Genomic DNA, 23,725 nt, shown 5'->3' with positions numbered 1-23,725 from the left:
ACCTGTATCTACACACAGACACAAGTATATTTAATTCCACATTGCATAGATATATTAAATTTTTGTGAAAATTACTTTAAATGTTCTGGTAAATTATGTGTGGCAGTAATTGTGTTCAGACTGCTTAGAAACATAGAAGCAACAGCAATTGTTGGGAAATCAGAGGACTGGTCCAGTTGACTGACACATATCTCATGGAAACAAAAACTACACCGCAGAAGGAAGTGGTTATCTTGATCTTTCAAACTAACCCTGTTCTCCAGTCAGCAGTGCCTTTGTTTTAGCAGGTGTCGGAAAATATCCATGGTGAACTGGGAAGGACACAGGACCGAGACTTGGAAAACTGGCCACGTAACTTAATTAAGAAAGTCAAGTGACTTTTCCATAGTCCTAGTTTCCTCATCAGTACAATAGCTATAAAAATTCCACCCTGCTTATTTCAGGAGGACGATCTGGTCCACTCCCTCATTCCCCTCATGAGAACACTGGGGAGTGAAGTGAATCCCTTAAGGTCACATAGCTGCTCAGTGAGAGAATCAGGACTAGAAATAAGTCTTTTGAAGTCTTGGAGTTTCTGCAGTAACAAAGCTGCCATTGAAGCATCAGATAGGAAAGGGCTTTGAAGAATGTAATGTAAGGGTTTTCTTCAGTGGAAATCTTACCGATTTAAATCACAGTCAAAATCAACATAAAGCAATCAGTTCTGAGACGACTTTTAAGACTGTACCTGTACATTTAGCAATAGGCATCCTTCTTTTAAAATCAAATACAATCTGCTTCTTTTCTCAACCAAGACACAAGATGTAAACAATTCCCTGAATTAATTCAGACCCTAAAGTGGATTTTCAATGACTTGACTTGCCCAAGCAAGCTCTCTGCAAAGCCTAAGTTAATCAGATAATTGCCAATTCTCCCTTTTGTTTTCTGTTGAAAAAGTGTTTGTTAGAATGAGCCTAGTAGCAGAATAATAGTTATTAAAAAAATTTTTAAGTCCCAAATCTGAACTAAGTGATTGAGTTCTTAAGCACACTATTTCTTTAGACATCTTCTCCAGTCATTACTTTAAAAGTTTAATTTTCTTTATCCTAATGTGAAGATTATTGCTGTGGTGTGATGTAAAGAGGACTTTTTCAGCAAACAAACAAACAAAAAAATCAACCTAAGCTGATCATTCAGGATTTTGTGAACATGCTTTGTCATATTGTCGGTAAAGCAAAAATTTAAATGCCTCTCTTGGCATGACTAAAAACAGGAGTTAAATCTTTCACATTCTTACTGATACATCTTAAAAATAAAGTCAGTTTGGTATGGTTTTAAATAATCTCCACTTAACAGCTATCAGTTTTAAAATTAAATAAACAATGCTAATTATGCTCCTTCAAATATCAAGAGGAAAATTTAGAAAGTAATTTAATTAATTGGCTCTGAAAAATTAATTACACATGAAATGAGGCTCATTAGGCCCTTCTGGTCTCATCAGAATTTCTGACTAAAAAATAACTGATCTCATCACTTGTACTTGCTTTGTGGTTCGGCTGGCATTAAATAGACTACTGTGATGATACCTACTCTACCCAAGTAAAACTAAGACCAAAACATTAAAATGAGCTGATATGAACATGGTGCTCTTACATTTCCACTGTGCATGCGTGATCATTGAATTGACAAGTTAACTTGGAAATTCAGCACAGCCATATACTTTGGTTTTGCCATACTGAGCGTAAACTAAAGGGAAAATGGGACTAAAAACTGTGTAACATCGTAACTGTTGATCATCCAGTTTTCATAAACAGTTGGCAAATTTTAACTCACAACAGCTGTCACTGCATTAAAAGTACATGTCAGTTTAGGAATATTAACCTCCGGGATGTGTCTGCACTTGAGGCTTGTGCAAAGGTTCCAGAAGATCACCAGAGGATTTCTTTTTAAACCAAACTCAGCACAACCTAACCCTCCCTGTCTGACAGTTCTCAAGTTTTACCCAGAAAAGGGCTTTAATCGTACTTGAATGGCTCTCCAGTGCTTCCTTGGAGGGGACATACTGCGTAAGGAAATGTATTTCTTAGGCCGGCGTCTTGGAGGTGAGAGAATAGATAAAGAAACAGTATTACCAGAGATGCAGTGCTCTTTCCTATGAGCAAACAGGAAAGCATTGGCATCCATGGAGTCCCTCCGCCTGTTTACTGAGGAAAGCAACTTGTAAATACTTAGAGCAATTACAGCCTGCAGACCTCGGGCTCTGCAGCGGCGGGGGAGATGGCTCAAGTTAGCTCCCTCCCCTTCGGTCCTGTTGGAACAACTCATTTCCAAGTAAAATGTGCGCGGCAGATTGCAAACCCTTTGTACAAACTACCAAACCGACCCCGGAGTATCGGATTTCCTTTCATCCACACACACACAGAGTACTCCAGGACAGAAATGCTCGTGGCCCCCTAGACTAAAACCCTCTTTTCTGAGAACACGCAGGAAAAGTGCACCGAAAGCCACAACAAACAGAAATCGCTGTACCTTCAACGTGCTGAAGTCTTTCCAAGGACTCACCACCCTTTTCGGCAACTGAGTTTCTCCTTGGCAGCCCTTCTGCGCCCAACTCTTGTACCTTCCCAAAAATGTATGTCGGCACAAGCCCAGACGAAACCTCCAACCCGGGAAAAGAAAATGAAGCCTGCAGATCAAAGGCAGACGAGCAGGGAGATGAAATGCCCGTAATCTGATCGGTGATCAGTTGCCGCACATCAAAGGCAGGCCAAGTGGCTGTGTGTGTGTGTGTGTGTGCGCGCGCGCGCGCGCGCGCGCGCAGGGCTCTAGGAACGCTCCTTTCAAGCAGGTAGCCGCCCCCGCGCCTCCCCGCCCTCGGATTCTTTTGTTTGACCCGGATCCCGTCGTTCTCCTCGTCCCTGGCACCCAGGAGGCCCCCGCGGTGCCCCCCAGCCCGGGCTGAGTCTGGGCCCGCGGCGCTCGGGCCCCCTCGCTGCGCCCGGGCTGCGCGCTGGGAGCCTCGCCTGGTGCCAGCCGGCCGCGCCGGGGCCCTTTCATCTCGCGGAGCCGCGGGTCCCATGACCTCACCGCCTCCTGGCAGGACGGCCGCTCGCGGGGAGCGCGCCCGGGGGCAGGGCAGCCGCCTCCGATCGCGCCGCGCGCCCGCGGCCCCGGCGGCAACGCATGGCCGCTGCAGCCGGGCCACCCCATGGGGAGCGGACCCCCGAGCCGTCCCGGCTGCCAGAGACACAGCCTTTACCTGCCCGCGGTGCGTCCCGCAGAGCCGGCGTCCAGTCTCCAGGATGGTTCCGAGAAGCAGTGGGGACCCTGAGGGAGAGGGTGACCTCTCTCTTCAAAGGCTGTTCCCGGCGTTCCCTGTGACCAGTCCTTACGGATTTTGAGTAACCTGTCTTTTCCTTGCAACTTAAATTATTAGACGTTGCCAATATTAATCACCGGCGGTTTAATCAAAGACATTAACGAGCAGATAACTAAGTTACCCAGTATTTTGATATCTCTCACCCTCTCACTTAAGCCACTGGGCCCGACACAGTCTTGATCTCAGTTTAGGATTCAGAAAATTAGATTTCAAAACTACGTCTACTTCTTAGATAGGTGTAATTCATTAACACCTATTGAGTATTTAAAATTCACAAAAGAAGGACTTCCCTGTTGGTCCAGTGGTTCCCAGGGCAGGGCACCTGGTGTGATCCCTGATGGGGGAACTAGATCCCACATAACTAAGGCCTGGCCCAGTCAATTAAATAAATATAATAAATAAATATTAAAAAATACAATTCACAAAAATAAAAAAGGCTGTGTTCCTTGCCTTTTAGGGCCATTTCTCCTAAACCCATAGTTTGGACTCCTAACTCACTAAAAGTCATCACATTTAGTCTATTTATTCATATTTTAACCTGAAACTTATTACATATTATTTAGAATTGTCTGACTATCCTTCCTGAACAACAGCAGATTCAATAAGTTTATTTTTAGTATTTATGAAAATAGAAAATAATTTCAAAATTTCATCTTACAATCCAGGATACAGTGTATTTCTGAATTCCAGGCCACTCTTCTATGGCCTGAAGGAAATTTTTCTGTTTTCTAATGGCAACTTGCCAACCTTTAGAAGTCAGTTGAAAATATTTTTGTAAAACTTAGAAGACAATGGAATTTATATAAGTTATATACTCCTCTTCCTAATAAATTTCATCTAATTCTTTCCTCATGTGATTTTTGAAAATGTGGTTTATGGTATGTTTATTTCCAGATGTCTGAGATTCTCAAATTTTGATAGCAAAATTTTTGGTTTCCACAGTTGAATTCAGTATTTAACATTTAAGTAATCATTTCCCCCAGCATTTCTTTTACAATTTTCTTCCCCCACAGGTCATTTCTCAAAGATGCTTAGAGCTCAGATAGTATATGATCAAGGTATGATCTCCTATGACTTCTCAAAAGTACACCAGGAAAACTCCTGTGATGCTTGGGCTCCACAGAATACACAGAGAATACCCAAAAGGACAAAATACTTCCCAGTGGCCATGTGTTCATCTCTTCTCTGAGTTAACCCAGCCTTGCCCCTAGTGTGAAATCCATATTCCACCAAGCAGCCCTCAGAAGTTATGTTTCCTGATGCACCAACATAGTAATTTATAAGCCCTAGATGCGAAGAAGACGCAGGTTCAATCAGGAAGATCCCCCTGAGGAGGAAATGGCAACCCACTCCAGTATTCTTGCCTGGGAAATTCCATGGACAGAGGAGCCTGGAGGGCTACAGTCCATGGGGTTGCAAAGAGTTGGACAAGACTGAGCAACTGACCATACATAGACACACACACATGCTCTGTGAGGCTCTTCGGATAAACATGTAAAATCCTAACGTATTGATAGAATTCAACACCAATGGTAATTAGGTGAGGGGCCGAGTCGGGATTCTGACACTTCCAATGGAACCTGCATTTGAAAGCAAGGACTTCAGTGAAAACCACTCAAGTGATCCTCCGTTTACACGAACCTCACCAAGGAAGATCTGTAGTTCAGAGTAGGTCTAGAAATGTGACGATGATGACGCAATGATCTGCGCATGCCCAGTTGTGTCTGATTCTTTGCAACTCCATGGACTGTAACCCACTAGGCTCCTCTGTCCATGGGATTCTCCAGGCAAGAATACTGGAGTGAGTTGCCATGCCATCCTCCAGGAGATCTTCCCGACCCAGGGACCGAACCCAGGTCTCCCATGTTGCGGGTGGATTCTTTACCACTGAGCCACCAGGGAAGCCTAGCAATGTGATATCATCTCCAAAGGAGGAGTTTATTCACCCAGTGGCTGAGAATTATTTTGAGTTGTTTCTCTTGTGGCCGAGAGCCCCCAACATGCGAGACAACAGGAAGTGAGGTTAGGACCACCTATGTCAAGAGGAGAAGAGTGTGGCTGAAGGCCGCCTGGAACAAGGCTTGACCTCCTGACCCAACCCACCAGGGCTGTGCCCACGAAGGCTCCTGCAATATGGAGACGTGGCCACACTGTGGTTGCTTCTGCAGGGCTCCAGGAAGGGGACCCCCTGCACAGCTTTCCTCTCTCTCCTCTGGGCATCTTAGATTTGAGAAATTAAGTCATACGCTATGACAATAAGAAATATGGCAGCCCCCGGTCTGTTATGATCCGGTTGAACAATACTGAGTTGAAGTCTTGTTTCTGATCCCTAGAGCCACGTCCTGTGAAGACGGCATATCTCCTTCTCCTCCCCACGTCCTGTCTCTACCACCTGGCTGTGTTGTGAGGCTGGACCAGTATTGATACATTGTTGTTATTATTCGAGATTTATTTATTTGTTGGCTGTGGTGGGTCTTCACTGCTGCACGTGGGCTTTCTCTAGTTGCGGCGAGCGGGGGCTACTCTGTGTTGCCGTGTGTGGGTTTTCTCACTGCGGTGGCTTCTGCAGCGGCAGAGCGCAGGCTGGGAGTGTGGACTTCAGTAGTGGTAGTGCATGGGCTCAGTAGTCGTGGCACACGGGCTCAGCTGCTCTGTGGCACGTGGGATCTTCCCGGAGCAGGGATTGAACCAGTGTCCCTCACATTGCAAGGCAGATTCTCAACCAGTGGACCACCAGGGAAGACCTGAAGTCCCTACCTCACACTAAAGGTCACTCATTGTGTTGTACAGTTCTTACAGATTTTAACAAATGCATAGTATCCTGTTTCAGATGGAATAGTTTCACTGCCATTACAGAATTGTACAAAGGAGTTGTATAGATTTTGACAAATGCAATGTCCTGTGTCATACATAGAATTCTGATTGAGAGTCCACTGAACCTTTAGATCACACTGGGAAAAGCTGACATCCTAAAGTGGATCTCCCTATTCAAGGACTTAGAATACCTCTCCATTCATTTTGATCTTCTTTGAATTCTTTAATCAGAGTTTTGTACCTTTCCTTGTATATATAATACATTTGAAATATTTTATATCTAAATATTTTAGTTTTGGGGGGGTAAGTTGTTAAGATAAATGACATTGTGTTTATAATTTCAAGGTTCAATTGTTCAGTGGTTGTATATAGGAACGCAGTTGACTTTTGTGTATTATATCCTGCAACCTTGCTCTTATCACTTATTTGTTCCAGGAATTTTTCCATCATTTATTTGGGTCAGTTCTTTGGGATTGTCTATAAATAATCATGACATCTGTGAACAGAAAAAAAATTTAATTTCTTCCTTCTCAATCTGTTGACTCAGAAATTGTAAATGTGTATTGCAAGCTCAAATGTACTGCATGTGTGCATGCTAAGTCATTTAAGTCATGTCCGACTCTTTGCAACCCCATGGACTGTAGCCCTCAAGGCTCTTCTGTCCATGGCATTCTCCAGACAAGAACACTGGAGTGGGTAGCCATTTCCTTCTCCAGTGGATCTCCGCAACCCAGGTATCAAACCCACAGTCTCCTGCATTGGCAGGAGGATTCTTTATCACTAACGCCACCTGGAAACTTTCCTTTTCTCTGAAGAATTTTTTGATGATTTTTCGCTTTTCCTTTCAACATTTTAAATATTTCACCCCACTCTCCTTTTGCTTTCATAGTTTCTTATCAAGAATCTGATGCAATTCTTCTCCTTGTTTCTTGATAAGGAAAGTGTTTTTGCTTTGATTTTTGTTTTTAGATGTCTTTCAAGAATTTGTCTTTTGTTTTCTATGGTTTAAATAGGATATGCCTATGCGTAGATTTTTTTGTGTTTATCCTGACTGGTAGATTCTGGGTTTCGTGGATCTATGGTTTGGTGTTTGTCATGAATTTTGGACTATTCTCAGTGGTTATTATTTATTTAAAATATTTCTCCTGTTCCTTTCTTTCTTTCTTCTGCTGACATTCTCATCACTAGTGAGTTGTGCCTTTTGTAGTTATCCCATAAGATTTTCTTCATTTTTTTCTTTGCATTTTCACTTGGAAGTTTCTACTGATATTTCTTCAAGTCCATTGATTGTTTCCTTCACTGTGTCCTGTGTATTGATGAACCTACTGAAGGCATTCTTCATTTTGGTTACAAAGTTTTTGATTTCTAGCATATCTGTTTTATTTTTAAATTTATTTTTAAGATATTTATTTGCTTGGCTTTCTTGGGGTCTTAGTCACAGCAGATGGGGTCTCCACTGCGTCATGCGGGACCTTCTGTGCAGGGCATGGACTCCCTAGTTCTGGTGTGCAGCCTTCGGTAGCTGTGGCCCATGGGCTTAGTTGCTCTGCAGCATGTGGAATCGTAGTTCCCCAGCCAGGGATTGAACCACATCCCCTGCATTGCAAGATGGACTCTTAACCACGGGACCACCAGGAAAGTCCCTTTCTCTTTTAGAGTTTCCATCTCTCTGCTTACATCTGTTCTTTTCTCTTTTTTCCATCAGAGTCCTTAATATATTAATCACATGTTAAGTCACTTCAGTCGTGTACAACTCTTTGCTACCCTATGGACTGTAGCCCACCAGGCTTCTCCGTCCATGGAATTCTCTAGGCAAGAATACTGGAGTGGGTTGTTGTGCCCTTCTCCAGGGGTCTTCCCAATCCATTGATCAAACCCATATCTCTTACATCTCCTGCACTGGCAGGTGAGATCTTTACCAGTAGTACCACCTGGGAAGCCCATATTAATCACAGTTAGTTTAAATTTCCTATGTGATAATTCTTGGAGAAGGTGATGGCACCCCACTCCAGTACTCTTGCCTGGAGAATCCCATGGATGGAGGAGCCTGGTAGGCTGCAGCCCATGGGGTTGCGAAGAGTCAGACACGACTGAGTGACTTCACTTTCATGCATTGGAGAAGGAAATGGCAACCCACGCCAGTGTTCTTGCCTGGAGAATCCCAGGGACGAGGGAGCCTGGGTTGCCGTCTATGGGGTCGAAAGGCTGATCTAAAGCCAAACTATTTAATGAAATTGAAAAAGCACCTAGCATAATGTTGGTGGCATAAAACACACAGAATAATGATAATTGCTGTATAAAATCAGGAAAAGATAGAATTTATTCTTAAAAAGAAGTGTAATAGAGTCGTTCTGCAAAATAAAACTGAATTGCAAAGTAAAATGGTAGAGTAAATGGATAACCATTCGTGCTAACTTTTTCTTGCCTTCCTGCATTACTAGGGTTTCCGTTAGGGTGTCGAATTGGAGCGGGGAGAGAAGACATCCTTGCTTTTATCCTAGTATCAGGGAGAAACCATCTATCTTTCAGCAATAAGTTCAATGGCAGCTGTCAGGATTTCTGTCCTGGCTTTTGTTTCCCATCAGGTTGAGGAAAGCCTCTTCTATCCTTAATTTTCTAATGTATTTTTTAATCATAAATGGATGGCTACTCTTGTGACACACTTTCTGTGCATCTATTGAGATGACTGCATGGTTTTTCTTCAGTTTGTATCGTGAATTACACTGATTGATTTTTAAATGTTGGGTGAGGTCAGTCTTACATTTGTAGGACTTAGCTGTGCTGTCTGAGCTTTTTAATATTTTGCTGGATTCAGGTTTTTTGGTTTTTTTTTTTTTTTTTTGCATTTATGTTCATGAAAGATAGTGATCACTCATTTTCTTTTCTTATGTCTTTGTTTGATAATGCCAGCCTCATAAAATGGGTTGGAAAGTGTTTCATCCTCTTCCATTTTCTATGAAAGTTTGTGTAAAATTGTTATTCTTTATTCCCTAGATATAAAATGAAAGTCCCTCAGCTATGTCGGACTCTTTGCAACCCCATGGCCTATATAATCCATGGAATTCTCCAGGCCAGAATACTCGAGTGGGTAGCCTTTCACTTCTCCAGGGGATCTTCCCAACCCAGGGATCGAACCCAGATCTCCCGCATTGCAGGCAGATTCTTGACCAGCTGAGCCACAAGGGAAGCCCAAGAATACTGGAGTGGGTAGCCTATCCCTTCTCCAGGGGATCTTCCCAACCTAGGGATCGAGCCCAGGTCTCCTGCGTTGTGGGCAGATTCCTTACCAGCTGAGCCACAAGGGAAGCCCAAGAATACTGGAGTGGGTAGCCTGTCCCTTCTCCAGCAGATCTTCCCAACACAGGAATTGAACCGGGGTCTCTTGCATTGCAGGCGAATCCTTTACCAAATGAGCCATCAGGGAAGCCCAGATATAAACTTACCTTCTCATAAAGCATGCACTATGCAGTTGCTATTTTAACGTGTGAAAAATGACTACATTGTAAATCTTTCCTAACTTTGTTTAAGATCATAGCCTATAGGTTGTATGAGCCTCAGAGTTTAGTCTCTAGTTTCCAGCTTCATTGATCATTGTGTGCGTGCGCATTCTTAGTTGCCAAGTGGTGTCCGACTCCTTGTGACCCCATGATCTGTAGCCTGCCAGACTGTGTCCATGGGATTTTTCAGGCAAGAATACTGGCGTGGGTTGCCATTTCCTTTTCCAGGGGGTCTTCCCGACCCAGGGATCGAACCTATACAAGTAAGAGATGCATACATTGTTGGAAGAAGATATAAGGAATTTTTCAAAAAAGAAACTGTTCTAGTCAAGTTTTCACCTTCTAATGTGTTAACTGGAGCCACATTGCTTAAGTGAATGGTTGCTCATGCCAGGGTGTGCTGGCTTGAATTCCAGTATTTCCACATGAAATTCTGAGTGTCAATAAGTCACTTTATTTTTTATTTTATTTTTTTTAATTTTTAGTTTTACTTTATTTTACTTTACAATACTGTATTGGTTTTGCCATACATTGACATGAATCTACCACGGGTGTACATGCGTTCCCAAACATGAACCCCCCTCCCACCTCCCTCCCCATAACATCTCTCTGGGTCATCCCCGTGCACCAGCCCCAAGCATGCTGTATCCTGCGTCAGACATAGACTGGCGATTAAGTCACTTTAAACTTCAGATTCCTTATCTTTAAAACTTGGGGCAATAAAACTCCCTAGAGTTTTTGTTCACCTTAGAATAGTACTGGCATGTAGTAAGTATGGAGCACATCTTAAGTCCCAGCTATTTAATGTGTTGCCAAAAAAAAAGAGTCATTTCTGACTGTATCAGATGAGAAAAAAATTGTCTTTGGAAGAGAAAAGCACACTGTATTCTGCTTTTTCTAAGCATTTCTCATGTTGAAGTCAAAAGGTATTTTTGCATCTTGGCAAACAACATGTTTTATAGCTTTGAATATGGACAACTTGGATTTTTTAAAATTGCCACTGTGGTATTTTCATACTGTTCATGGGGTTATCATGGCAAGAATACTGGAGTGGCTTGCCATTCCTTAGCTCCAATACTTTGGCTAAGAAGAGCCGATTCATTGGAAAAAATCCTGACGCTGGGAAAGATTGAGGATAGGAGGAGAAGAGGGAGACAGAAGATGAGATGGCTAATAGCATCACTAACTCAATGGACATGAATTTGAGCAAACTCAGGTATAGTGGAGGACAGAGGAGCCTGGCTTGCTGCAGTCCATCGGGTCATAAGGAGTCGGACACAACTTTTATCGACTGAACAACTGTGATATTTTAGTATCATACCTTCAAAAAGTTCAAAGCGTATTATGACAATTTTCAGGGGGGATACTTCATTCATGTTAGAGGTTAAGGATTCACCACCCTAGATGAATGCTAAGATTAACAAGGTTCTCTCAAAATAAGAAGTGAAAGTGTATATATTGTGTATAAATTTCAGTCAGTTAAAGGGATTTTCACACACTGGGACAGCTAGACAGTGAGTGAGTCCTCCCTATTGGAGGGACAGAATGCCCACCATCAGCGAAGGATGTCTAGTCCTTCACAGTCAAGGGTATGATGGAGGGCAAGAGTCACAACGGAGACAAGGAGGAATCCTGGGAACACAGTAGAGGTGGTCTGTGTGTTGGGGGTTGGGGGCAGCTTTGTGTTGTAAGCCTGCCATCTTGGAGTGGTACAGGCTTCCTAGAGAGAGGGCACAAGCCTGGAGATGCTAGAAGTCACAGAACTTCATGTGCTAAGACTAAGGGTATGGTCTGGAGGGATACACATGGCATGATGAATAGCAAAGACCTCAGCCAGTGAAAGATGGAGGAAGTCCAACTGCTAAAAGTTCAGAAGTGAAGGACCCTGGGGCCCAATATACCCGGAACACCACCAGGACAAGAGTCTGTGATCAGAGGCAGAAAAGTGTCCAGCTGCTGCTCAGATGTCTTGATCATCTGACAGCTTCTTCGGGGTCTCCGAGAGGTTGAGGACACGGTGGAACTCTCCGTTTCCGTGTGCGTTCTGCAGAGCTATTAGCAACATCTCCTGGTTAACTACCTTCCTTCAGCCTTGTCCTCTGCTAGGTTCATAATCAACTCCCTCAGTACACGGGCCAGGAGACCAAGGGGCTGAAAAGATATATCAGCCTTCCACAGTCACATGGCTAAAATCAGTCTCAGGAGTGTATAACTCCAATGCTGTGTTCTTTTACAAGATCACAGTATTTCACTATTTTTCTGTTAATTAAATGTCTTTCTAAAACCCTGCTTAAGTTTTCACAAGTAGGGAGTCCTGCCAACCTAAGTGTTAATAGCCTCTGTAAATTACTGGGGCTTCTTGGGCTATAGAAATGCCCACAGGAGGCTTATGTGTCCTCCTGTTAAAAATGTTAAATTTCAAGCACTGTTTTTTTGTTTCTGATTACAAAGACTATATATTTGGTTTAAAAAACTGGATAAGTACACAAAAGCAAAGTAAAAAGATATTATCCATTTCATCCATAATCCTGATTTAATCTTCTTTATAAAAATTATATGGATTTAAATGATTAAAGCAAGAAGCTTTTCATTACTGGCAAACCCTGAAAGGAGAAGGCATCTAGCAAGCAGGTTTCTGATGAGGTTGTTCTTCCTCTCCTGTTTGTTTAACCTTCTGGTCGGGATCTGAAGTGCTACTTCAGTGTGATATTTAATACAGGAAATCCTGGGCCCTGCTTTATCTCATAATCACATCTACAAGCAAAGCTTTAGGGAACAAATGTCTCTGACAATCAGTCCCTTCATTGGGAACGTCTCTGACACTGGGGGGGGGGGGTGCGTGGATTGCAAAACAAGACACTGTCCTCAAACGAGGTTCCTGAGAAAAAGGTCTCTTGTGCTGGAATTCGAATAGATATTGCACCATTTCCTCTTGAAAGGTCTAGCAGGAAAAGAGAAACATGACTCAGAGATCAGAACATCAGTACAGGAATCTATAATAAAGATTCAAAGGACACGGAATGTGTCCAGTGGAAAGGAGCTGCTTCTTCTCCTTCCTTCTTTCGATGCTAATCCCATTACACAGGCTGACTCTGCCAGCCCTGCCATGGGAGCCCTTCCAAGTGTGCGTCTGTGCAGGTTCACACACTGCACACATATATCATGCACACATACCACGTGCAACACCACACCATGCCTACACCACACGCACTGCACGCAGACATCTGCCATGCTGTGCACACACCACACAGTGTACACACCACACACTCTGCACACACACCACACTGCACACACACCATAGCGTGCACACACACCATAGCGTGCCTACACCACACATGCTCCACACACACACCACACTGTGCACACACACCATAGCGTGCCTACACCACACACGCTGCACACACATACCACTGTGCACACACACTGTGCACACACACCATAGCATGCCTACACCACACATGCTGCACACACACCACACTGTGTACACACACCATAGCATGCTTACACCATACACACTGCACACACACACCACACAGTGTACACACACCATAGTGTGCCTATACCACACACGCTGCACACACACACCACACTGTGCACACACACCATAGCATGCCTACACCACACACGCTGCACACACACACCACACTGTGCACACGCACCATAGCATGCCTACACTGCACACGCTGCACACACACACCACACTGTGCACACACACCATAGCATGCCTACACTGCACACGCTGCACACACACACCACGCTGTGCACACGCCATGTACACACATACATATTCTTTTAAAACAAAATGTGGTTATGCTATCCTTCCCTCTATTGTTTTAAAACTTACCTTTTGTACACTAAATGTATCAGAATGCTTGCATGATGTTTCCTTATTAGTGGATATTAAGTTATTCCCAATTATTTTGTTATTGTAAATGGTACCATAGTTAATATCTTTGCCAACACATGCTAATATTTCATTAGGCAAGATTCCTAGAACATCGCTAGGTCAAGTGATATGCAGTCAGCGTCTTAGGGTATCACTGCAGTACCCTCCAAAAAGGTTGGATCGTTTAGCATTATCACCAGCAGCATATGAACATGACCTCTTTACTCCAGCCTTCACCTTTGCTTCACGCTGAAATTTATCAGTATTTTCCACTTTTTGTCAACTAGATAGGTGAAAAGTATTATCACATTGTCTTATTTTGCATTCTGTATCAATTACAAGTGAAGTTAGGCCATGTTTCACATATTTATTGATCATTTGTATTTCCACTATTGTGGGCTTCCACTCTTTCCTGAGCTTCCTCAGGTGGCTCAGGGGTAAAGAATCCAACTGCCAATGCAGGAGATGTGGGTTCAATTCCTGGGTTGGGAAGATCCCTCGGAGAAGGAAATAGCAACCCACTCCAGCGTTCCTGCCTGGGAAATCCTATGGACAGAGGAGCCTGGCGGGCTACGGGTGGTGGGGCGGGGGGGTGGTCACAAAAGTGTCAGATGCGACTCAGTGACTAAACAATAACAACAACAAAATTGCTGTAGACTAGGATTCGGCCCCATGTTGGCGAGACCTGTTTTTTTCTCTTCTCAGTCATGAGACTGGTATACTTTAGAGAAGTCCCCCAGCCTCTCTGATGAGAGCAGTCCCCTCAAGCTTGTTTCTGGTTCCTAAAACCCTAGGGATTACATCAGTGATGGCCACCATCCAAAGGCTTCCTATTTGTAGATGTCTATATGATGAGGCTACATAAATCGTATTCGATTAAAAGGTAGGTGCAATGTCACTGATGGGACTTTTAAGGACATGAAAGAATTTTGGCAACAGGTGGAAGGTGGATTAGTAATCTTAAATGGTGGGTCACAAGGTAAGAAAGACGACATTCGAAAGGAAGGGAAGTTTTGTGCAGTTCATTTCTGCTATGGGCATCATGGATCAAACGCTGGACATTTTGCAAAACACTTCAATCATTATTTGTAGGAAATCTTTCCAGATATCCTGGGTACTTTGTTCTTGCTTCAGTTTTACCTTTACTATTTCTCACAGTATGTCACCCCCAAGGAAGCAAGATGAGGACTTGCCTTCTGGGGTGCTAACACCTTTTGAATATTTGTAGAGCTCTTATCACGCACCCAGGCAGCATCCATTCCCCTCGCCACTGCTCGGCCAGCCTACGCTCTGCCAGGGCTTTTGATCTTAACGCACAAGCAGCTCCTTTGATCATCTGGGTGCCGGGCTCTGGACCCTCTCAACAGTATCAGCTTACTCCTGTTAACAAATGCTGCTCTGCGCAGTCCCGCTGTCGTCTTTGGTGAAGCAGACGGCAGAGAAAATATTCCTTTGCTGCTCTGGGATGTAAACCCCTGGAGCATTTGACCCAACTCAAGACTTTCCTTTTCATTGTAACTGAGGTTATTTCGAGCTCACAGTTATGTAAGCTGGCCTTTCAAGTTTGTAACAGTCATAAAATGTGGGATAGTTAACCTGGGGGTTGGGGGAGCGGTTAACAGAAAGGACTTTTTATTGTCATCATCTGCTGATGGACTGTCTCTACTTTCTTCTGATCGGCTTTCCTGGAGCCAATCAAGCATTTCAGCTGAAACAGATGAGCTGTAAAACAGGAACACTATTGGGAGAGAAATAGTTGACCTAGATTCCCACTAAGACATGACTATGTACACATTCAATTGAAACAGAGAAACTTTAAAGCATGATTACTATTGGGAGACCTGAATTATCCTTCAGGGACTGGGTCAATGTCTTTTAGTAACTGGAAGTAATTCTCAGCATCTTACAGGGGATACGGCATAGCAGATGGCCAGTAAATAGTGGCTGAATGAATAAATGACTAATTTCTACAGAAATGACCTGCTTCTCAAATTTGAGCCCCTTGATTCTATTTCTTGCTCGATGGGTGGACTAGCATGTACTCTCTTTTCCAAGCTGTGTCTTATGTATTATGCTATCTCCATTTTTCCTATATAATTAAAAAAAATATTTTTGTTTATTATTTTTGGCTACACTGGGTCTTTATTGCTGGATGCAGGTTTTCGCTAGTTGTGGTGAGCAGGGGCTACTCTACTCTCTAGTTGCCACGTGCAAGCTTCTCATTGCAGTGGCTTCTCTCGTGGAGCACAGACTCTAGGAGCACGCACTTCAGTAGTTGCGGCTTGTGGGCTCGAGAGTACTGGCTCAGTAGTTGTGAAACGCAGGCTTAGCTGCTCAGCGGCCTTGTGGGATCTTCACGGACCAGGGATCAAACTGATTTCCCCTGAATTGCAAGGTGGCTTCTTAACCACTGGACCACCAGGGAAGCTCTATAAATTCTTTAGTATTATTTGACAAATTTATTTTTTATTGATGTATCTCAATTCCACCTCAAAATTACACTAGTCCTATTTCCATTGTCCAGAAAAAAAAAGACAGGTTGGGTGTTACTCAGAATTGTGTTTGCGTAATCTAATGTGTTTCCTTAATCACAGTAGGAAGATTGTGAAGATAGTACTGTCTTCTTCAAGGCCAAATTTCCTATTTCTGAAATTCAGATCTTTGCTTGTAAGCAGTAATACAGCCCAGTGTCTTAATTACCATGAAATGTGGAAGGGAAAGGGGAGCTCTCTGAGGAATTTTTACCTAGACAGTAGAGCTTTGTAGATTACATCCAGCCCCTCCGAGTCACCTTAAGAAGTGAAATAGAAACACCCTGCTACAGGCCAGAGAATCCAGACTTCTTTGTGATGAACTTTCCCAAGCAGAGAGCTACTTAAGGCAGTTGTTGAAGTTTGTGAGTGGGAAACAGAGAAATTCTCCAAGGAGTTTTCCTGCTGGAAGCTACAGTTGGTCAGGCTGCTCTGATGGCATCTGCCGTAGGAACTGTAAAAGACTCACACTCTGAAAAGCTTTGAAGTTAGAGACCTACTTTTTTCTCCTGGTAGGTTTATTGCAAGATGCTGTATGCTGTACCCAGGGAAGGGAATACTTTCCAACAGGAAGTAGTCCTTGATCCTAGAGTGGTAAGAATCTTTCTTGGCCTCTTAAACATTTAGGAAATAACTTTCATCTTGGCTTTCAAGGTGACCAGAAAGACAGTTAGTTTAAAAATACTTATTAATGTTTTTTAATAAGAGCCAAATGTTGTCTTAGACCCAGAGGATATAAAATATAGCCCTGACCTGAAAGAAGCTTGTACTGGTGACAGAGAGAAATGAGCACTACATACTTGTGAGCAAATGAAGAGTTGGTGAAAAGCTTGGAGGTGAAGGCTCGGCCTGGGAGAAGTTAGGGTTCAGATTTTACCTGAAATGCAGAAGCCTAGCAGTGTCCTGTGTGGCGGATATCACAGGAAGTTGTGGATGGCCCTTTCATCTTAGAAGACGTATTTTCTGTATCCATGAAGTACGATTTTCACCTCTATCTCACTTTCCTGTGGTATAGGCGGTAATGTGGATCCTGGGCCTGGCTGGATGTGAAGCCCCTTCAGTTTTCACCCCCTTCCATGAGCACAGCCTGTACTGTCTAGGAAGTAGACATAAAACTGGTTCTCTAGATGAAATTCCAGCTCCCTGTACATCTGGATGCTCTGATTAGCGCTTTGCATAAAATGCATGACAGCATTCCATAGTCACTGTCAGGCAAGCATGTTTGCCTAGAAATGGCTGGAAACAAGATTGTTTAAAGATTAAGCCTCATACCATCACTGAGTTCAGATTACAGACTCACTGAATTCTTATATCTTATGAGGGTGAGGAATACCTCTGAAATACCCTAGCCCATCCCCACATTCTGAATGCCTTTGATTTCACCAGCAAGGGTCCATTTTTCACATACATTTTGCTAATTAGTGAGGTCTCACAACTGAAGCGACTTAGCAGCAGCAGCAGCAGCAGCAGCACATGCTGACTGAAGTTATATTATGTAAACACCTCTGAATGTGGACTTGTAATTGTGAACATTGATATGCCAGGTCAAAGCTGGAATTTACTGGGACAAATATAGTACCATTCTTTCTTGGCTAAAGTACTTTAAATTGCAGGGAAAAAAATTGACTCAATAATGTGAGCGATATTTATGGTATAGTTTAAGTAATGGAGAAGTACCAGCAAGGAAACAGACTGAATTCCCAGACCTTATAGAATTTAAGAGCTAGTAGGAAAAACTAGGAAAACAGAGAGTAAAGGGGAGAAAGTGATATAGGTAGTGTGTCAAAAGCTTATGAACAACTTCCAATTTCAATCATGTTGTCATCATTGTCACTGACTTGCCCTCCTGCCATCAGTTCAGTTCAGTTTAGTCACTGAGTTGTGTCCGACTCTTTACGACCTCGTGGACTGTAGCATGACAGGCATCCCTGTCCATCACCAACTCCTGGAGCTTGCTCAAACTCACGTCCATCGAGTCTGTGATGCCATCCCACCATCTCATCCTCTGTCATCCCCTTCTCCTCCTGCCCTCAATCTTTCCCAGCATCAGGGTCTTTTCCAATGTGTCAGTTCTTCGCATCAGGTGGCCAAAGTATTGGAGCTTCAGCTTCAGCATCAGTCCTTCCAATGAATATACAGGACTGATTTCCTTTAGTATGGATTGGTTTGATCTCCTTGAAGTCCAAGGGACTCTCAAGAGTCTTCTCCAACACCACAGTTCAAAAGTATCAATTCTTTGGCACTCAGCTTTCTGTAGAGTCCAACTCTCACATCCATACATGACTACTGGAAAAGCCATAGCTTTGACTAGACAGACCTTTGTTGGCAAAGTAAGGTCTCTGGTTTTTAGTATGCTATCTAGGTTGGTCATAGCTTTTCTTCCAAGGAGCAAGCGTCTTTTAATTTCATGGCTTCAGTCACCATCTGCGGTGATTTGGGAGCCCAGGAGAATTAAGTCTGTCACTGTTTCCATCATTTCCCCATCTATTTGTCATGAAGTGATGGGACTGGATGCCATGATCTTAGTTTTCTGAATGTTGAGCTTTAAGCCAACTTTTTTACTCTCCTCTTTCCCTTTCATCAAGAGGCTCTTTAGTTCTTCTTCACTTTCTTTTTCTTCCTCCTGCCATGGAGAACTAGAAAAGGGGACAAGGACTTCCCTAGTGGTCCAGTGGCTAAGACTCTGCACTCCTAATGGAGGGGACCCAGGTTCAATCCCTGGTCAGGGAACTAAATCCCACATGCTGCAACTATGCAGCCAAATAAATAAATATTTTTTAAAAAAGAAAAGAAAGAGAAAGAAACGGATACAAGAGTATTGAAGCAATGGCTCTAAGATGCTGGACCACGGGGAGCACAGAGCGAGCTTCCAGAGGAAGGGGAAACCATCAGTGTGAGACCTACCGTCTCCCATGAGTTAGACCTGCAAGGACTTAATCAGAAGGATGCATATCGTATAACTTCTGGAGTTGAAAAGTGCAATACCTGGAAAGAGAAAACTCACTTGAAGGGATTAATAGCAGATTTAACACTGCAGAGGGAAAAAGTTAGTGAAATCAAAGACACAGCAACAGAAACTCCAAACTGAAGCACAGAGAGGGAAAAAAGTGCTGAACAAAAATGAACAGTGCTTTAGTGCCATGTAGGAAAATAGAAAATGATTTAACATGTCATTTGAGGGGAAAAAGGGCAGAAAAAAATTTTAAATAATGGTCACAATTTTTCAGAATTTATGAAAACTATAAACCTATAATCCAAGAAGTTCAATAAATACTAAGCAGAAAAAAACATGGAAAAAAATGCTAAGGAACATCACACTCAAATTACTGAAAACCAAGGATGAAGCGGGTGTGAGTGGTAAAGAACCCGCCTGCCAGTGCAGGAGACACAGGAGATGTGGGTTCAATCCCTGCGTCAGGAAGATCCCCTGGAGGAGGGCACGGTAACTCACTCTAGTGTTCTTGCCTGGGAAATCCCATGGACAGAGGAACTTGGCGGGCTACGGTCCGTGGGGTTGCAAAGAGTCGGACATGACGGAGCACAGTATAGCTAGCTAGCTAAGGATGAAGAGAAAATTTTAAATGCAGCCCAGAGGGGTGAAGACATTATGTACATAAGAACAAAATTAGAAGTGTCCCATCCTTCTCAGAGCCAGTAAAAGCCAGAAAACAATGGAAAGACATCTTTAAATTGATGAAAGAAAAGTGAGAACACAGAAGTTTATAACAAGCGAAAATAGTCTTCAAAAATAAAGGAAAGAAAGTCATTTTCAGACAAACGATCTTCAAAGACATTTTCCCAGCTTATATTGTAAGAAATGTTAAAAGAAATTCCTTAGGATGAAGTAAAATCATACTAGGAACTTGAATCTTAAAAGGAGAGAAAAACATCCGAAATGAAAAATGTATAGGTAAATGTAGAAGACAGTTTAAATAGTATTTAGAGGCGTTATATAGGCTAGAAGAGAGCAAATGAAACCCAAAGTAGAAGAAAGGGAAAAACAAGGGCAGATCACATATTAATACATTAGGAATCAACCAAACAATAGAGAAAATCAGTACCAGCAGAAGCTGTTTTCTGTGATTATTAGAGTGGTTAAGAAAAAAAGACACAAATCACAAATACCAGGAATAAGAGCGGGTCCTTATACACATCATACATGTACTGAAAGAATAATGAGATATTATGAGCAATTTTATAACAATGAATTTAGCACCTTAGATTAAATGGACAAATTACTTGAAAGAAACAAACCAATATGATTCAAGAAGCAATAGGAAATATGTATAGGCTTATACTTATTAAATATTTGAATCTGAGGTTAAGTCTCTCGATAAAGAAAATTTCAGGCTCAGAGAGTTTTGGATGGCTGGATTCTGCCCAGATTCTTTCTATCAATCTTACAGGAACCAGAGAAGTGAACACTTCTTAATTTTATAATATATCGCCCAGATACCAAATCTAGAAAATGACATTACAAGAAAGGAAAGCCACTTGCAAATATATTTTGCGAACATAGAGGAAGAAATCCTTAGCACATGTTGGCCAATCAAATACATTAAGATATGAAGAGGACAGGGCATCAAATTCAAGTGGGTTTCATGCTGGGGCTCTAAGGATGGCTTAACATATAAAAATTATCAAGATACCTCACCATATTAACAGAGTACACATGACCACCAGATAATCCTAAAGGAAATCAACCCTGAATATTCACTGGAAGGACTGATGCTGAAGCTGAAGCTCCAATACTTTAGCCACCTGATGTGAACAGCTGACTCATTGGAAAAGACCCTGATGCTGGGAAAGACTGAGGACAGGAGAAGGGGTGAGAGATGGTTGAATGGCATTATTGACTCAATGGACATGAGCTTGAGCAAACTCCGGGAGATAGTGAAGGACAGGGAAGCCTGACTGAGTCCATGGGGTAGCAAAGAGGTGGACGCAACTGAGCGACTGAACGATAATAACACACCAGGTAATCTCAGTACATGCAAGGAAAAGGATTCGACAAAACCTAACACCCACTAATAAGAAATACTCTAAATAAACTAGGAATATAGGGGAACTTCCTCAGTCTGCTCATCTATGAAAATCCTAGAGTTAGCAACATACTTCATGGAGAAAGACTGAACATTTTCTCTCAAAGACTGGGAACACGGCAAGGATGTCTGTCTCTCTATCTGAGCTCAACATCATCAAAAGAGGAAGGAAGGGAGAAAAGTAGGGAGGGAAGAGAAAAAGGAAGGAAGGAAGAAATACAAATTAAGAAAAAGTAGTAAAACTGCCTTTAAATGATCCCGTTTACAGTGATGTCAAAAACATGAAGTGCCTAGCAATAAATGCAACAAAATATTGTAAGATGTGGTCATTGAAAACTATAAAACATTACTGTGAGAAATGAAAGACTACCTGAACAAATAGATACACTGTGTTTATATATTGGAAGACTCTCTCTATATACATAGTTGAATTAAAAAATTTTTTCAGCCATGCTCTGTGGCCTATGGTATTTAGTTCCCTGATCAGGGATGGAACCAGCCCCCCTGCACTGAAAGTGTGGATGCTTAACCACTGGAACACCAAGGGGACACCTTCAATATACATATATTTTAAAGGATTAATTGTGGTAAAACACACAGTATAAAATTTACCATCTTAACCATCTTTAATGTACAGTAGCATTAAGGATACTTACAGTGTTGTGCAGCCAGTCTCCAGGACATACTTCATCTTGCAAAACTGAAACCCTGTCCCCATTAGACAATGTGAGCAAACAACCCTCCAAACCACTTTTCTCATATCGCTGACCAGAATGAGTACCATCTCTACCATTACACCATCAGTGGCAAAGGTGACTGGGACTACCACGATGTCATAGGGAAGTCCCCTGCACCTGGGGAGCCCACATTTCCCAAGCATGTTGGGAGATTCACCTCCCTTCCCCTTTGTTAATTGCATATTTGTTTTTCCACATCTGAGTCTCTTTCTGTTTGTAAATAGGTTCATTTCTATCATTTTTTTTAGATTCCACATGTAAGTGATCTCACACGGTATCTGTCTTTCTCTTTCTGACTTCATTTAGTATGATCATCTCTAGGTCCACCCATGTTGCTGCAGATGGCATTATTTCCTTCTTTTTCACGGCCGAGTAGTATTCCATCGCACATGTGTACCATATCTTCTTTATCCATTCGTCTGTTGATAGACATTTAGATTGCTTCCAAGTCTTGCTATTGTGAATAGTGCTGCCGTGAACACTGGGACGCAAGTATCTTTTCCAATTATGGTTTCTCCAGATATGTCCCCAAGAGTGGGATTGCAGGATCACATAGTAGCTCCATCTTTAGGTCTTCAAGGGCCCTCCATACTGCTCTCCATAGTGGCTGAACCCTCTCAAGTCTTACTGTTTTGTTTTTAACAAATGTTAACTCTTAGAAATATTTGCAATTTAAAGAAAAACTATCACCCTTACGGCAGAAAGTGAAGAAGAACTAAAGAGCCTCTTGATGAAAGTGAAAGAGGAGAGTGAAAAAGTTGGCTTAAAGCTCAAAATTCAGAAAAATAAGATCATGGCATCCACTCCCATCACTTCTTGGCAAATATATGGGGAAACACTGGAGACAGTGTCAGACTTTATTTTGGGGGGCTCCAAAATCACTGCAGATGGTAACTGCAGCCATGAAATTAAAAGACACTTACTCCTTGGAAGGAAAGTTATGACCAACCTAGACAGCATATTGAAAAGCAGAAACATTACTTTGCCAACAAAGATCCATCTAGTCAAGGCTATGGTTTTTCCAATAGTCATGTATGGATGTGAGAGTTGGACTATAATGAAAGCTGAGTGCCGAAGAATTGATACTTTTGAACTGTGGTGTTGGAGAAGACTCTTGAGAGTCCCTTGGACAGCAAGGAGATCCATCCAATCCATCCTAAATGAAATCAGTCCTGAGTGTTCATTGGAAGGACTGATGTTGAAGCTGAAACTCCAATACTCTGGCCACCTGATGCGAAGAGATGACTCATTGGAAAAGACCCTGATGCTGGGAAAGACTGAGGGCAGGAAGGGAAGGGGATGACAGAGGATGAGATGGTTGGATGGCATCACTGACTCAGTGGACATGAGTTTGGATGAACTCCAGGAGCTGGTGATGGATAGGGAGGCCTGTTGTGCTGCGGTCCATGGGATCGCAAAGAGTCAGACATGACTGAGCGACTGAACTGATGAAGATACTGGAAAAAGTCCCATGTGCCTCTCACCTCATTTTCACTCTCATGAAAATCATAACCTTTGTACGGTGCATTTGCCACAGTTAATAAATGAATGTTGACTTTCTGTTACTAAAGCCCATACTTTATACATAAACTATTCCTTAGTTGCTCCTAATGTCTTTTTTCCTGTTCCAGGACCCTGAAGAGGACATACCACATTTAGTCCTTATGGCGTCTTAGTAGATTTTGGTCTCTGACAGTTTCTCAGATATTCCTTATTTTTGCTGACCTGGACACCCTGAAGACCACTGATCAGGCATTTTGTGGTCGGTCTCACTGTTGGGATCATCGGATATTTCTCTCAAGACTAGACCAGGGCTGTGGTTTTTGGGAGGAAGACCACAGACATAAAATGCCCTTTCCA

General features: G+C 42.6%; 1 protein-coding gene across 3 annotated transcripts in view; it reads right to left on the bottom strand.

Moving 5' to 3' along the window:
* Positions 1–3,371, bottom strand: part of TNFRSF19 (TNF receptor superfamily member 19) — a 96,452-nt gene extending 93,081 nt beyond the window's left edge. For 2 of the 3 annotated variants that reach the window (XM_013968223.2, XM_005687562.3), the window contains exon 1: positions 2,509–3,020. The gene's annotated coding sequence lies outside the window, so the exon portion shown is untranslated. Of the gene's footprint in view, positions 1–2,508; positions 3,021–3,238 lie in introns of those variants that run through there. The other variant, XM_018056557.1, reaches the window with a different exon arrangement.

The sequence above is a fragment of the Capra hircus genome, chromosome 12 (genome assembly GCF_001704415.2).
Source record: "Capra hircus breed San Clemente chromosome 12, ASM170441v1, whole genome shotgun sequence".
Classification (NCBI taxonomy): Eukaryota; Metazoa; Chordata; class Mammalia; order Artiodactyla; family Bovidae; genus Capra; species Capra hircus.
Note: the sequence above shows the minus strand (reverse complement) of the source record. Positions and strands in the feature narration are given on the sequence as shown.